Raw genomic sequence first — 16,735 nt, forward strand, 5'->3', positions numbered from 1 at the left:
GAATGAAGGGATTGAAGTGTAGCCATCCCCCAGTGGGTGATTTCTCATATTCTGTCTCCCTGTCTCTGTCTCTCTAGCGAGCGCAGACATCCTATAGCAGAATCTCTTAAAAAAAAAAAAAAAAGAAAAGAAAAGAAAGAAAGAAAGAAAGAAAGAAAAGGAAAATATATTGTATTAATTAACAAGTTCAGGCTGAGGCTGGCAAGTGGTATGGTGATTAAAGATGCTGGACTCCCACATAGCTGACCGTGGTTCGAGTCTCTGATATGGCGGCTTGCTTTCTCTCTCTCTCTCTCTCTTCCTGTCTTACTCGGGTCAAATTTTTAAAAACTCAGGACTAGCAGTTAGCGTAATGGCTATGTCACTGGACTCCCATGTAGTCAACCATGGTTCGAGTCCTGGACCCAGTGGCTTAAACTCACGCCAGGTGCGTGTGCATGCGTGCCCGAGATCCCGAGAGGAGAATGGAGGAGAAGGGATTGCAGCGTGGCCATCCCCCCTGGGGGGTGATTTCTCGCTTTCTGTCTCTCTGTCTGTCTCTGTCTTTCTGGCGAGCACATGCGCCCTAAAGCAAAAACCTCTCAAAAAAAAATGTTTTTAAACTAATTATAATAATAAATAAAGTTAAGTTTAAAAAAGCAAGCTGGAACCAGCAGCTGGCGTAATGGCGATGTCACTGGACTCCCATGTAGTTGACCATGGTTTGAGTCTCGGGCCTGGTGGCTTAAACTCATGCTAGGCGTGTGTGCCCAAGATCCTGAGAAGAGAATGGAGGAGAAGGGATGGTGGTGTGGCCATCCCCCCTGGGGGGTGATTTCTCCCTTTCTATCTCTCTGTCTCTCTCTGTCTTTCTTGTGAGTGCACACACCCTAGAGCAAAAGCCTCTCCCCCCATAAAAAAAAAGCAAGTTAAAAAAAATTAAGGTCAGGCTGTGTGGTTACACGCTAATAACTAGAAGAGAGCACTGAATCTTTGTCCTTCCTTTGATTCAACCACCATTCATGGAACACGTGTCGTGCACTGTCAACAAGTTGCCATAGTGTCCACAGTGTATAAGTGGTGTAATGCGGTAGATCCAGGCAGGAGTAGGTTTGGTTCAGGAACTTTCCTGAAGGATTCCTTACTTAGCTAGTTTGTCCAGACGGAGTATTAGTTGGTGCATGCATGTTCAAGTTTTTCTTTATTTTAAGAATTATTTATTTAACTTTATTTATTATTATTCAATTTGCTATAGGACACGTGCACACACCAGAGGGAGACAGAAAGAGGGGAGTAGAGTGAGCTACCAAGTTTGGGATTCAAACTGCAATCAGCCATGTGGGAGTCCAGTGCCCTAAACACCCTACCACCTGCTGGCCCGTTGTCCAAGTGTTTTATTTTCTAACTATGCGTGGGTCATTAGGAAGATGACTATGTCGCTACTTGGAAAAAGTGACATACTATTTGCCAACCAGCACAGTCAAAGATATTCGTGTTCTTACTCTCTCCCCCAAAAGACATAGATCTAACCATTGTGTCTCTTGTAATGTATTTGTTTCTGTTTTTCTAAAAAATTACAGAAACTCTTGCTGTCGGAGCATTGCACGGTGTAAACGTAGCTAAACTACACCTCATTTTCCCAGAATTCCTTTCCCTGCAGCATTCCAGTTTAGAATGAGCCACAGGAGATTTTTGAGTGGTGTTTGGAAGGGGGAGGCAGCTGTGAAACAGCATTAACTTTCAGCCTCTGAAGGTGGGTTCAGCGTGCAGCAACCATAGGGACGTGCATAAGTTTTCATCGTGGATGTGGGTGTGGATTGTACCTGGGCCCATAGCTTCCTTGGCTCCCACCAGGGTTCCCCCCTCAGCTTTTGCAAGCCCCGGCGAGGTATGTGTGCAGCTCCAGGGCAAACACAGCAGCATTTCCTGCAAGGAATGGAGGACAGGGGTCTGAGGAGGTGATGCCGGTGCCGTGGCCTCCTGGGTTCAGTTTCTTCTTTTCACCTCTACTTCATGTCTAAGCTTCTTTCCCGGTCACCAACTGAGCAGAGTATGTCAGCTTCAGGCTCAGCACCAGACAGAGGTCCCAGTCTTTCTGTTTGCTTTCATTTTTGTTAAAGTTTAGTTATTTCTTTTTTCTTTTTTTTGAGAGGTTTTTGCTAGAGGGTGCGTGCACTTGCCAGAAAGACAGAGACAGACAGAGAGACAGAAAGTGAGAAATCACCCCCAGGGGGGATGGCCATGCCACAATCCCTTCTCCTCCATTCTCCTCTCAGGATCTTAGGGATGTACACACACGCGCCTGGAGTGAGTTTAAGCCACCAGGTCTGGGACTCGAACTGTGGTCAGCTACATGGGAGTCCAGCGACATAGCCATTATGCCAGCTGCTGGTCCCAAAGTTTACTTATTTCTTCCATGAGTGAGCAACCTGACAGACAGTAAACCAACAAGGTCCCAGTGCCACAATCCACTCCCACCCTCAGCCAGTCCTGGATCAAGTGTGTGTGTGGCACGCTCAGGGAGGTTTCTGCACGTGAATAAGGAAACTTCGCATGGGGGATTGTCTTTGCAGTGTCGTGTTTTACCACTGTGCCAGCATCTGGTCCCCAGAGGTCACAGTCTTAAATAGACTTCTCTTCTCAATCCTACAACTGCGTGAGGTCTAATCTTGTAGCTAAATGCTTTATGCTTTAGCTCCCTCTGTGTTTCTGTTTCCGGTGATTGACCTGTCACTGATACACGACATCAAAATGTCTAGAAATGTGTCTGTCGTAACCATTGCTAAGAGCACCGCGAAGCTAGGCACTAGTGTCTCCGTTACGCAAGTGAGAGAGAGACTCTGGAAGGAACAGTAAGCCACAGAGCTGCGAATCCAGGTCTAGCGCCAGACCCGTACCTTCTCTGCCATGCGGAACTGCCTTGGCATCCAAAGGAAGTGAGGAACACGGTGCAGAGCATTGTCATAGTAACTAAAAAGAAGAAAAAGAAAAAGAAAAAAATCGGCCTTGGAAAGAGATGAAAGGGGACATCTCTAGCTCCTGTCTCGAGCCCTGAGGCTCCAGATGTCATGTTCATTTGTGTTGTGACACCAGGCGAGTGTTGAGAATGGCAGTGATGTGGACCTTCCGGGGGTGAGGAGCTTTCTTCACTAGTGTGAATGTTTGCAGGCTGAGAGTTAGTCACATGTGGCTCTATAGACAATGAAGTGAGGAGTCTGCATTCCCTCTACAACCATGCTGAAAGTCTTCCCTAACAGTATCCACAAACATCCCCGTAGACTAAGAGTATGAGGTTTCATTGTTTTTGAATTGCCAGTGGCTATATGTGCTCATCAGAGAGAGAAGAAGAGAGGAAGAAGGACCCCCAATGGAGTGTTGGTTTGTCTCCTTGACTCCATCTGTCAGGATTGGGGACCAGCATGCACACACTCCCAACATATTTCTCAAGCTTCTGGGTTAGGGATTTGAACTATGGTCAGCCATGTGGTATCCGGCTCTCCATGTTCAGAACCTAACTGTTACACTGTGGGGCTGGCTGTGATAGCCAAATGTGTCAATTTGGCTATGCAAGGGAATACCTTAAACATTGTTTCTGAGTCAGTGAGGGTGTTTCCAGATGGGATTAGCATTTGATTAGGTGGATTTAGTTAAGTAGAATACCCTCCCCAATATGGGTAGATATCCTTCAATCCATTGAGGGGCTGAAAGAAAAAGAAAAAAAAGGGGGGGGGGGCAAAGGAAGGAGGAATTTGTCCCTTCTTTCCATCTGCGGTCTGCTCCAGTGAGGATGCTGGTCTTCTGTCACCAGACCAAGGTTTATACCACTGGCTCCTCTGGTTCTTAGGCCTTCAGATGCAGAGTGGAATTACACCACCCAGTTTTCCTGGGTCCTCAGTTTGCTGACAGTAGGATTAGCCTAGGGCTTTCCAGATCATGGGACTTCTCAGCCTTCATAACTGCATGAGCCAAATCCTCATAATACAGGGGGGTTTTCAAAAGTTAATAAAATATACATGCTATGCAAAAACTATGCATGGATTTCAAAATCTTTTGCACCAAAATTAGCTCATACTTTAATTTCATTTCCTTGAACTGCTGTTCTCTCATAAATCTCCTTTTATAGGCATATATCCTAGTGGTACCATTTCTCTGGAGAACCCTGACTAATACAGAGAGTATTATATAATATTAGAAATATCGATTTTGAAAAAGCTTTTTGCTAGAAGCTCTCCTTAGACACATATGCACAGAGGTAATGCCTACACTCTTCACTGGGCTACTCTAAAGTTTCTATCATTTTAATTGCGACAATATGTTCATTTCAAATGTAAATTAATGCTGGCTACAGAAAATAAAAGTCGCTGCCAATTCTTGATTTCAGCGTGTTTGTTGAATTGTTAACAGGAACGTGGTAAGAGTCAGTTAGGGAATGAGATTTTTTGGAAAGCCCTGGGCAAATGTGTATCTTGGGACAGAGGAGGCTCTGAATCGACCCAGCAAAGAATTTAAGATTGGGCCTGTTTGTCACGCAGTGTGCCGTAATTGTCTCAGTCTGCTCGAGCTGCTAACAAAATGCCACAGGCAGTGTGACTTAAACTACAGCAACTGGTTTTCTCAGGAATGGAAGTGAAAAGTCTATGGCGAAGGTGCTAGTTCTCATGAGGGCACTCTTCCTGGTTTGCAAATGCCCGCCTTCTTCTTGCTGTGTGCTCCCACGGCCTTTCCTTAGTGCATACATGTGAGAGTGAGAGAAACTCAGCCTTCTGGTGTCTCTTCTTAAAAAGACATTACGCCGGGGGGGCGTGGGGGGGGGTTAAGGTGCTAGACTCCCACGTGACTGACTGGGGTTCAACTCCCGGATTTGGAGGCTTGCTTTCTCACTTTCTTCCTCTCTCCCTCTTTCTCTCTGGTGAGCACATGTGCCCCTCCCTAGAGAAAATTTTAATAATAATAATAATGATAATTAAGTAATTATTTAAATAAAAAAGACTCTGGGCCAGTGGATGGTGTGGTGGTTGAGGAACTGGACTCCCACATGGCTGACCGTGGTTTGAGTCCCATACCTGGTGGCTTGCTTTCTCTCTGTCTCTCGTGAGTGCATGTATTCCATAGCAAACTTTTAAAAAATAGTAATAAGGGGGACCAGCAGATGGTGTAACAGTTATATCACTGGACTTCCCCATAGTCGACCATGGATCAAGTCCTGGAACTCAGGCCAGGCTGGATGCATGTGTGTACATTCCCAAGATCCCGAGAGGAGAATGAAGGAGAAGGGGGTGTCGTGTGACCATCCCCCTTGGGGCGTGATTTGTCTCTGTCTCTCTTTGTCTCTCCAACGAGCACATAAACCCTATAGCAAAAATCTCTCTGAAATAATAATAATGATAAGTGAATAATTATTTTCTTTAAAGAAAGACACCAATCTTTTGAGATCATAGTCCCACCCACAAATCCCCCTTGAACCTTAGTTACTTCCTTAGAGGTCCCGTCAAGTACAGGGCACAGGGGTCTGGGTTTCAACGTAGGAATTTCGGTGGAACACAAACTTTTAGTCCGTCATAAGAGTCGGTGTCTGTTAGAGAAACAGATTAATCCAAACTACAGCTCACCAGTCTGTGTGTAATCCCGCCATGAAGCTTGTCAAGGTAAGTGCTCTACCTGGGAAAAGACCACCAGTAAACCAGAGTAAATGAGAAGACCTTTGGATTCCAGCTCTGTGTTGAACTCGATCCATTTTGTCTTTCACACCAGCATCTCAAATTTTGCCAGCGTGTTTGGCTTGTAACCCCTCTGATGAAGGAAATAAGCCCTGCCTCACCTTAATAGGCAATTAGCTTTTACAATTAGATAGAGAGTCATAATTAATGACCTTGCTAATTGTTCTTCCCTGATGTGCACATTAGTACAAGCAGAATGCTCAAAATTCTCAGGATCACACATTCTTTGGATTTACATCCACTGTTCTTCATCATGGCGGAGGCAAAGCTCAGGGGACGTGTTCTCCGGCCTTCAGGAGATCAGAGTCTAATACATTAAGAATTTGAACAGGTATCTGATGACAAGGGAGAGAGTGTGTCAGTTTCCCTGATGTCTGGCAAAGCACTGACATAGTGTGCTCCTTGCCTGGTTAATTCCCAATCACCCCAGCAGGTCCCTAGGAAAGAGAATAGCCCCATGTGCAAATAGGAGAGATTCTGAGTCACTGGTGGAAGGGCAGTTGTCTGTGATGGCAGGGCAAACGTTCAATGGCTCAAACTAAGCAGCAACCAGAATTTTCCTTTAAAGAAAAGCTAGAGCTCTTGGGTGGTCGGAAAAGTCATGATATATTCTTACATGTTTTTCTATGCAAAATGCCTCATGACTTTTCAGTGCACACGTGCCTAGTTTGACTTTCAAACCGCTGGATCACACATGGCTACCGGCATTTTAACTACCGTGCCACCTGCTGGCCCCGGGAGCAGGTGTTTTTTAAGTGCTTATTTACCATCCGTATCTCTTTCTTGGTTAAATAACTGTTCAAATCTTTTGCCTGTTATTTTTAGTCTTTTTATTACTGAGGAAGAGTTCTTTGTGTGGTTGATATAAGTTCTTCTTTGGATATATGTCTTGTGGCTTAACATTTTATTTTCCTTAATTCCACTGTATCAGTATTTTTCTTTATGATTCATGATCTTTTAACCACTCTAAGGAATCTCTGTCGAACCTAAGGTTATGATTTTTACTAATTTTCCTTCTAGGCATTTCGTAGTGTCAGACCTCAAATTTAAGTCTGCGATCTGACTCGTGTTATGTTTTTGTATAAAGGGCAAAATGTTTGTTTTCTCATATAACTGCTGATTTGTTGAATTACTTAGGCACCTTTGTTAGAAATCCGTTGTCCATGTATGTGTGGATCTATTTCTTATTTATATTTACCTTTATTCCAATACCATACATCTCTTTTTTAAAGAATTATTTATTGGGACTAGCAGATGGCATAATGGTTACGGCACTGGCCTCTCTTGTGGTCAACCACAGTTTGAGTCCCAGACCCAGTGGCTTGAAACTCACACTGGGTACGTGTGCCTGTGTGCTCAAGATCCGGAGAGGAGAATGGAGTAGAAGGGATTATAGCACGGCCATCCCCTCCTGGCTGCTGGCTCGGTGCCAGGCACCACCGTGCAGTTTCCCCGTAGTTACTCTGAGGTGAGGATTACTGCCACGTTTCATGGAAGAAACAGTCTAGAGAGAGGAAGCAATGGGCCCATGACAGAGCCAGGACCCCAAAGCATGGCATCCAGGCCTCTGCTTGGTCTTCCTTGAGGGTGGTGTGACAGCCCCTGGGCCCCTGTCATGTGTCTTAGGGGTTCTCAGATACATCTCAAGGAGGTTTTTTCAACCAAAGAGATGTTATTTCAAGAAAAATGTGTTCTTATTTCTAGTTTAGACAAGGCTGTACTGTGTTGTGATCCTCCTGCCTCAGCCTCTTGAGCAGTCAAAGGCATGTATGGGTGCTACTGTACCCAGCTTTTTATTTCATTTCATTTTTGTTTATTAATCTATTTTTTATGTTGGAAATAATAGGTCATATTTTTATTGAAACACTATTGTTATTTACAAATGTAGCATCTAATGAAAAGTAATGGCTTTTTTTTTTTCTAATACTTCTTGGCTTTTCTGTATAGTTTTTATCAGAACACTCACCAGGTGGGTCCATCCATGAAAATCATTGAATTGTTTCTGTGGTTGAAGTAATTTCTTCAGAAGAAGAGAAAAATATTCAGAGATTTAAAAAGGCAGGTTCTAATTGTAACAATTCGTTCAATTAAAAAATATGACTATACTGAGTTTTTTAATTATAAAAAGAACTCCAGGAATGTCTAAGCTATAGTTTCCACAGTAACTTAGGCTCTCCTATGTACATAAATCCTGTAACTATTAATCTATTTTTAATGGTGAGATAGGAATTGAACCCATGTGGCCTCAGCCTGCCACACAGCAACATCAGCCAATGTCTGCTCCTGCAACTGGACCTAATGCTAGTGAACTTAAGAGTATTACAATGTTGGGCAGCTGGATCCCACATGGCTGACTGTACTATTTGAGTCCTGGAGTCAGCATCTTAAGAAACATGCCAGGCGTGTGTGTATGCGTGCCCAGAAGCCTAAAGGAGGGAGAGATGGAGGAGAAGGGATTGCTGTGTGACCATTTCCCATGGGGGTGCTTTCTCACTTTTCCTCGCTCCGTCTCTCTCCGGCAAGTGCATGCATCCTCTGGCAAAATGTAAAATATTTGTATTAAAATGTTACATGCATTTGGACTGGGCCCGGCAAGTGAACCGTTCTTGGGGTTGGCTTTGACAAACTGTTTGATAGTGACGAGAGTTCATTAACCCAAGGAATGCCTCCCGAAGTGTTGCATGGGCCTCATCCTCTTCCCTTGCTGGCAGCTAAGTGACTGCAGAGGAGGCATATTTTCGAAAGTAGATTGCTTGGATTCCTCTTGCTCTTTAAAAAAAAAAAAAATCTTGGTTTTTCCAGAGGTGTTTGGTTTTTCTGTTTTGTGTTGCTTGTGCCAGAAGGTGCATGTGTGTAATGAGTGTGTGTGTGTGTGTGTGTATGAGAGAGAGAGAGAGAGAGAAAGAGAGAGAGAGAGAGAGAAAGCCCTCCTACGGGGCCCGATCATGCCACATCCTTTTTCCTCCGATTCTCCATCCTACCAGGACCCTGGGCATGGTCTGTTTATCCAGCCAATGGAGCAGGAGCCTAAACTCTGGTCTGCCATGTGGGATTGGGATTCCTCTGTACAGCAAGCATTTAGCTGCTCCACGATGGGGTCAGCCCTGGGTTTGGTTTGTTGTTGTTGTTTTTGCAGAGGTTTTTGCTATAGGGCACGTGCGCTCGCCAGAAAGAGACAGAGAGACAGAAAGTGAGAAATCACCCCGCAGGGGGATGACCATGCCACAATCCCTTCTCCTCCATTCCCTTCTCGGGATCTTGGGCACGCAAGGTCAACTACTTGGGAGTCCAGCGACATAGCCATTACACCAACTGCTGGCCCCTGTTGTTGTTTTTTATGTGCTGTATGTTTGCTTGCTTACTTATCGGGAGGGAAATTAAGGCTGTTCTTTTTCATAAGTCAGCAGGAGAATTCTGTAGCTTCCTAGATAATCTTCTGCCCTTGGTGCCCATCCCTGCCAAATAGTCAAAACAATGGGCTCTGCCTGTCAGGAAGGAAGCATGGTGTTTTACATGGAAATCCTTTTTTTCTTTTTTTTTTTTTTTTTTGCTCCTACCTACCACCAACTTTTTTTCTTTTTGCCTCATAACTCTCTTCATTGATAGTGATCTCTCTTTTTAAAAAATTTTCCAGAGGGTTAATGGGCTTGCCAGAGAGAGAGAGAGAGAGAAAGAGGGAGAGAGAGAGGAAAGTGAGAAAGCACCACCCATAGGGAATGACCACGCTGCAATCCTTTCTCCTCCATTTCTCCCTCCTTTTCAGATTTTGGGCACACATGCACATGTGCCTGGCATATTTCTCAAGCCGCCACATCTGAGACTCAAACTACGCAGTCAGCAGTGTGGAATCCAGCTGCCTTAAGCACCAGGCCATGGGCTAGCCCATGGTCTTCCCTTTTCTTTTTTTTGAATTTGCTATAGGGCAAGTGCACTCATTAGAGAGAGTGAGAGAGGGAGAGAGAGAGAGAGAAAGCACCCCTCTTGGGGGGGGAGAGGGGAGGCAGCCACGCCACAATCTCTTCTTTTTCATTCTCTCAGCATGGTGGACATGCATGCACCCACACCTGGCCTGCTTTCTCAGCCACTAGGTCCAGGACTTGAACCACGCCATCGGCCATGCAGGATCCAGCCGCTGGTGGCCTGATCTTCCCTTGTCCAAAATGTGGAGCGTTTCCTGTTTGTTGGTGGAGCTCTTCCAATTGCAGGTCATTCGACTATGTTGCGTGGCGTTGCCAAAAAGTTGGCACTGAATACTAACTGGGCACATTTTTAATCCGAGTTTCATTCTTTCCAATAAAATGGAAACTATTCACTACCCTATCTACTACAAGACTTCTGAAAATCGAATGTGACCATGTGAGAACAATATTCTGCAGAGTCCAGAGAACTGATTCTGGACCTGCTTGCATATTTTCCTTAAATGTTTTGAGCTGGGCTGGCTCGGTGGTGCAGTGTAACACACTGCTCAAGTGCAGCCTAGCTCACATGGAAAGTCACAGGTTCAGTTCCCCCATAGACCTGCACATGTCAGGCATGTATGCCCTTGGGGCTGGTTGGGAGGGCTAGGGGTGGAGAGATTGTCGCGTGAGACCCTGTCCGGGTCTCTCTGTTTGCCTCTCACTTTCATGAAAGAAAGAAGCCTGAAAACGTATTAGAGTGGACCTGCAGACGTTGTGGAGGTTAAGGCAGCTGGATCCCACATGGCCGACTGTGTAACTCCAGTACTAGACCCAGCAGCTTGAAACTCATGCTGGGTCTGTGTTTGTGTGCCCAAAATCACAAGAGGAGAATGGAGGAAAAAAAGATGGTGATGTATGGGGCCAGCAGTTAGCGTAATGGCTATGTCACTGGACACCCATGTAGTCGACCATGGTTTGAGTCCCGGACCCGGTGGCTTAATCTCCTGCAGGGCGTGTGTGCATGCATGCCCAAGATCCTGAGAGGAGAATGGAGGAGAAGGGATTGCGGCGTGGCCATCCCCCCTGGGTAGTGATTTCGCGCTTTCTGTCTCTCTGTCTCTCTGGTGAGCGCACACGCCCTATAGCAAAAACCTCTCCAGAAAAAGAAAAAAAAAAAGATTGTGATGTAGCCATCTCCTCTGGGGGATGATTTCTCACTCTCTCTCTCTTTCTCTCTCTCCATCTGGCAAGCACATGAACCCTATAGTGAAAAACTGAAAACAGAACAAAACAAAACTTTGAATTAAGTCCATGTTTATTGGGTTACTTGCTTAGCACAGTAAAAATGTACGGGGTAGAAAAGAAGTATACTTATGGTATCTGTTCCCTTACAGAGATGATCGTTTTAGCAGGGAGACCAGTCGTGTCTACATGAAACCATGAGAGACCGTTACAAGCTCAGATCTGGGTGTGTTCTTCGATCTGCTGAGTGATTTCACATGCTTTATCTCATCTCATTCTTACATACAGCTCTGTATAGTGTGCAGAGCAGGTAGTTTGTCCTCATTTTACAGATGAGGAAACCTAATCCCAGAAGGCCCAGGTGCTCCAAAATGCTAAAGCTCCTAAGAAAGAACAGAGCTGGGACTCTCCTACTCCACAAGTCTGTTCTGATGGTTCTCAAATTTGAATGTCATTAGCAATCATTTAGGGAGGCTAGCAGCTGGTCTGAAGGTTAAGGCACTGGATCCCACATGGCCAACTTTGTGGTTTGAATCCCAGACCCGGCAGCTTAAAAATTATGCTGAGTATGTGCGTGTGTCCAAAAGACAGAAAGTAGAAAGAGAAGGAATGGCAGAGTGGCCATTCCCCAGAGGAGCGATTTCTCACTTTCTGTCTCTCTGGCAAGCACATGCTCCCTAGAGCAAAAATTTCTCTTAAAAAAAAAAAAAAAAAAAGTGGGGCCAGCAGGTGGTGTGGTGGTCTGGTGTGATGGACCCCCACATGGCTGACTGGGTTCGACTCCCAGACCTGGCGGCTTGCTTTCTCACTTTCTCTCTGGTCAAATGAAAATAAATATACAACTAACCAACCAAATAAAGCTAAATAAAATAATTGTTTCAAAAAAAGAGTTTTAAAACTAAAAAGTAATTGTAAAGTAATTAGAAGAGTACCTGGCATACTGCCAGCGTTGTGTTCATGAGGAGAAGTGACCCCATAGAAATACCACCCCAGAGGACACATGATAAAGGGGAGACCTTCTGAGATGCAGAGGCCTCGCCCTTCACCCTGAACAACGCCGGTTCCCTCTCCTCACACCCACTTTTCTGATGGCACAGACACCCACTGGCATCAGTCCCTGGGGAAGCCAGCTACTGCCGGCTCTCTCTGCTTGCAAAGGAATGGAAAGGTTCCGGGGGCTCTTCAGCCTAAGTCGACTTTGTTGCTTTATCCCATTTAAATCCACATTCTCTGTTGAAGGAAATAAACCAACACAGTAAAGCTTGCTGATAGCCACTCCATCTGTATTATGGCACACAATGATGGCTGGAAGTTAAAGGTTTGATATATAGGTCTATTTTTTTATTGCCCGTCCCTGCCCCTGAAGAAAGTATTAAAATTTCCAGATGAGTAACCAAACAATAAATAGATGAGACAGTTGCTGTGAATATCTGATTTTTTGCATAATAATGAGATATTGCTGGATAATGCACTCTGCCATCTCCAGTTTGTCTAAATTATCATTTTGATTGGTCAAATGCATAAGAAAGATATACCCATAAAGTCGTGTCAAGTGCACTGTTGTAAATTGATGCAGGATCGAGGTTTCTTTAGGTTCGAGGTGAGATGAGGGGCAGGAAGAGCTGGCTTCTCTGGAAGTTACTTTGGGTAGGTGTTTTCTTCACCCAGTTTATGATCAAAGGCATCTGAAATCCTGGCTTCTCCTGGACCGCATGCATAAACATGAGGAGGTTTGTACCTTCTAAGGCCTCGTGTGTTGTTTTTGGAATTGAAAATAAGACCCAAATTTGCAACAGAAGGGCTGTTCTAGGACGTTGGAGGTTTGTTTTGTGTGGAGCATTTTCCCCTTGATTTTGCGTCCCCAAGACTAACATCACAGCTTTGATAGAACTTTTGAATCAGAAAGACCAATCATTAAGAAACAGGATGTCAGGAAATCCAAATAGCTCTTTTTCCACCTTAAAAAAAAAATGGAAGAATTCTACAAGTTCCAAATTGGGATGAAAACTAAAATCGCCTGAAGTGCTTTGACTTGCAACTCCTCTCTCTTCTTGGTTATATAACACTCGGTTTAATATGTTTGCTAATTCATTCTGGATTTGATTTTTACATTTTCCCTCCTGCTGCATTGCATGGTCATTTTCACCCTTTGCTATCTTTGCAGTGCTCCTCAGTCCTGCCTGTGAGCTCCTTAAAGTTCGGAGCTCCATCTTGGCATGACTTCTTTGCTCTGTGGGGCTTGCACATAGTAGGTGCTCAAACAGGGTACAGGCTTAGCACTCCTACTCTACTATGGTAAACATGTTATGTTGAAAATTTTGAAAACAGTAACCAAATATAGGGTAGTATGGCACTTGATAATAAATAAATACGGCAGCCATTTATCAAGCACCAACTACGGGCCAAACACCATACAGACGCTGGTTCAGTCACTGTCACTACCTCATCATTAATGCCACTCTGAAGGTCATTTGAGAAAAGGAATACAAAATGTGACCTAGACTAGGGATAAAGTCCTTCCTGTATTAGTGAGGTCTCTATTGGAAATGACCGAAAATATCTACAATACCAGTTATTCCAATAGCTACTACTTACAGCTCATTGTAAAAGAATTATTATTTTATTTTATTTATTATTAATATTTTTAAAGCACCAAGATGTGCCACAATAGTTAAGGCAAGGCAGAGGCAAGCTGACAAAAACGTTACTAATACAGCACTATATTGCAGTCTGAAAACAGCCACTGTTCTTTTCTTACTGACCAGATTACAAAAACAGTCACGGTGGACACCTTAGTTCATCCTTCTAATAAGTCTATTGATCTGATCTTCCCTGTTGCCAGCATCTCCATCTTCTACAAAATGGGTGGTCTTTTTCTTCATTCCACCTCGTGAAGAAGATAAATTAAAGGACCATAGGAAGTTATTTACTTCTTTGAAGGATTTTCCAACAGTTTAGATTTCATGAATCAGGGCCTCCATGTACATGATGCCATATTTACCAAGAGATCGAGCAGTCAAAGAATTATCCGTCAAAGCAATCCGCTTCTGGTAGATCAGTTCATTTACTGACTTCAGGTTCGGATACCCCCATGCAATCTATGGTTCCATAATTCTCAGCATGTTAATTGAGGCCTTGTTGAACTTAACAAAGGTGCTATGGAAGATCTGACAAAGTCGAAGAAGTTGCAACACCTTTCAAAGCTTTGGACTCACTCCATCGATATCTCTGATCCTGATGACAAACGCCGATTCGGGTTCTGCAGGTACTTAGAAGTTGCCGGCTTTTCTTGCCATCCTGGCCATGCGAATCTCAGTTCTGTGCATCTGTCTATATTTCTTATGATAGTGCTTAGCTTTTCCATACATAAGCTTCCTCCTTGCCTTTCGAAGCATCTTTTGAGCAAACTTCTTTCTCAGGCGCTTAATCTTCAGCTCTGCAAAAGTCCTTCGCTTTTTCTTAAGGGTTTCTGGCACAGCAGGAACCTTTTTCTTGGTGGCTTCCGCCTCAGCAGGAGTCTTTTTCTTGGTTTCTGCCGCAGCAGGAACCTTCTTTTTCTTCTTTTTAACACCCTCCGTGGTTCCAGCCGGACTCACTGGAGTTTCTTTAAGGCGTAGAGTGACTATTTTCCAGGGCTGAGACTATCTGACCATAGTAAATATATTCGGTCACTGGAAAAGTCATGATCTATGTTTTTCTATGCAAAAATGCATCATGACTTTTCTGATGACCCCATACATAATTGTAGTTTAATAAAAAAGAAATTCTTGGTTTTTGTCCCTATTCCTATCACAGAACAGCAGAAAGCCTTGGAACTCACTGTCTTCATTGTCTTTTGTATGCTAATAGGATGAGTCTCAGAGAGGAGTGGATAGATAGCTTCAGAATAGGTGCTGGTCACCAGAAAAAAACAACCAAGTGAGAACAGGATTAGAATGTTCAGCCCCACCTCCTGACCTCCAAGGTTGGGAGAGGAGTTTGGGATTGACTTCAGCCAAGAATGACCAGGCCAGAAGGTGGTGTGGAGGTTTGGAGCAGCTGGAACTCCCATGATCTACTGTGTGATTTGAGTTCCGGACCCAGCAGCTTGAGAAACACATCGAGAATGTGCACCTGGGTGCCCAAAATTCTGAGAAGAGAATGGAGGAGAAGGGAGAGGTTGCAGTGTGGCCATCCCCCCAGGGGGTGACTTCTCCCTTTCCTTTTCTCTCTGTCTCTCTCTAGCAAGTGCACATGCCCTATATTAAAACTAAAAATAAAATTTTTAAAAAGCCAATGAGTTCATTCATTATGCCTACTTTAAAAAAACCTCTAAAAAGACCTCTAAAAAACAGGGTTCAAGGAACTTCCTGGTTGGCGAGCACATGACTGCACTTAGTAGGTGGCATGTCCAGAGAGGGCATGGGAACTGTGGACACCCAGTCCCCACCTCCAAATACCTCGGCCTGTACATCTCTTCCATTTGACTGCTCTGAGTTGCATCCTTTATAACTACCTTATTATAAGGTGTTTTAATCAACTAATCTCCAACAAATGTTATGTCTGAGAGAAGTCAGGTTGTACCCTAAGCTAATATGTAGTATTTTACGTATTGGACCAAACCAAGGGTGTGTTTGATAGTACTTTGTAAACTGCGTAGCCTGTAAAAGCAGGTAAGATGATCCCATGAGTGAAGGGAGAAATGGAAAGGCATACCGAGAGTTGTGACAGGCTTTTACACCTGACCCATGTCCTATGACAAGCTTTGCATAAGCTTATGGATAGCTCCCCAGTTCACAATCAAAGGGATGGCTTGATGAGAAGCTAAACATCTTGGCCTTTTGCCAGATGTGTGTTTCAGTCGCCACCCCAAAAAAACATTGTTATGAGAATGAAAACCTCATGGGCCAATTCACACTGTAGGCTGTTAGCTCAGATGTTGGCAAACTTCTTTTCGGAAAGTGTCAGATAGCTTAAGTTTTGTAAGTCATGTGATCACTCTCAGGATTCAATTCTTTGGTGGTAACTCAGACCCACCATGGACAGTATGCAAATGTAAATTGAAATGTTAGTTTGGCTATGTTCCCATAAAACTTTATTTGTGGGCACTGAAATTTAAAATTTTATAGTTTTCATGTGTCACAAAATAGTATTCTATTGCTTTCAAGCATGTAGAAAGGTAAACATTATTCTTAGTTCACAGGCTGGCTACTCAAAATAGGGGCCGGGCTGCTGCTTGACCCACAGGCTACAATGTGTCAATTTTCCTTTTCTCTGAGTGCTGCAAATCCATGTGGTTTATGAAGAGGACATAAAATATGTGGTTACTTGAACTAATAATTTGTGCACTCATGAGAAAAAAATAATCTCCCCTTACCTTGAATGTCAGTTTTGTCTTTTTTTTTTTTTCCTTTTCACTTTACTTTTGAAATCAACCGATGGACAGCATTCTTAGAATTCAACTTTTACCTTTTTAAATAAAAAAGGAGGGAACTAGCAGGGAGCGTGATGGTTAAGGCTCTGGACACTCCCGCATGGTCAACCATGGTTCAAGTCCTGGGTCTGGTGGCTTGCTTCCCACTTTCTCTCTCTCTCTCCCTCATCTCTCTCTCTCTTTGGTCAAGTTAAAATAAACAAATGAATAAATAAAATGAAAGTAAAACAATTCTTTAAATAAATAAATAGAAAAATTGTCCAACAGGTTGCATGGAGGTTGAGGTGCTGGATCCCATAGGGTTGACTGAGTGGTTTGAATCCTGGACCCAAAGGCTTGAAAATCACCTCGGGCACAGATGCGTGTATGCCCAAAAATGCTAAGAAGAGAACAGAGGAAGATTAGGCCGGTGCACACTCAGCAGGTCTTTACCCAAACCCAACATGTTCTTTCAAAGCTGCTTGCTCTCCACCATGCCTGTTTCC

At 43.9% G+C, this 16,735-nt stretch overlaps 1 pseudogene; it reads right to left on the reverse strand.

Annotated features, from left to right (window-relative positions):
- Window positions 1-13,629: 13,629 nt before the first annotated feature.
- On the reverse strand, window positions 13,630-15,566 carry LOC106736401 (60S ribosomal protein L7 pseudogene; annotated as a pseudogene).
- Between the last annotated feature and the right edge of the window lie 1,169 nt (window positions 15,567-16,735).

The sequence above is a fragment of the Tupaia chinensis genome, unplaced genomic scaffold, assembly GCF_000334495.1.
Source record: "Tupaia chinensis unplaced genomic scaffold, TupChi_1.0 Scaffold000063_1, whole genome shotgun sequence".
Classification (NCBI taxonomy): domain Eukaryota; kingdom Metazoa; phylum Chordata; class Mammalia; order Scandentia; family Tupaiidae; genus Tupaia; species Tupaia belangeri.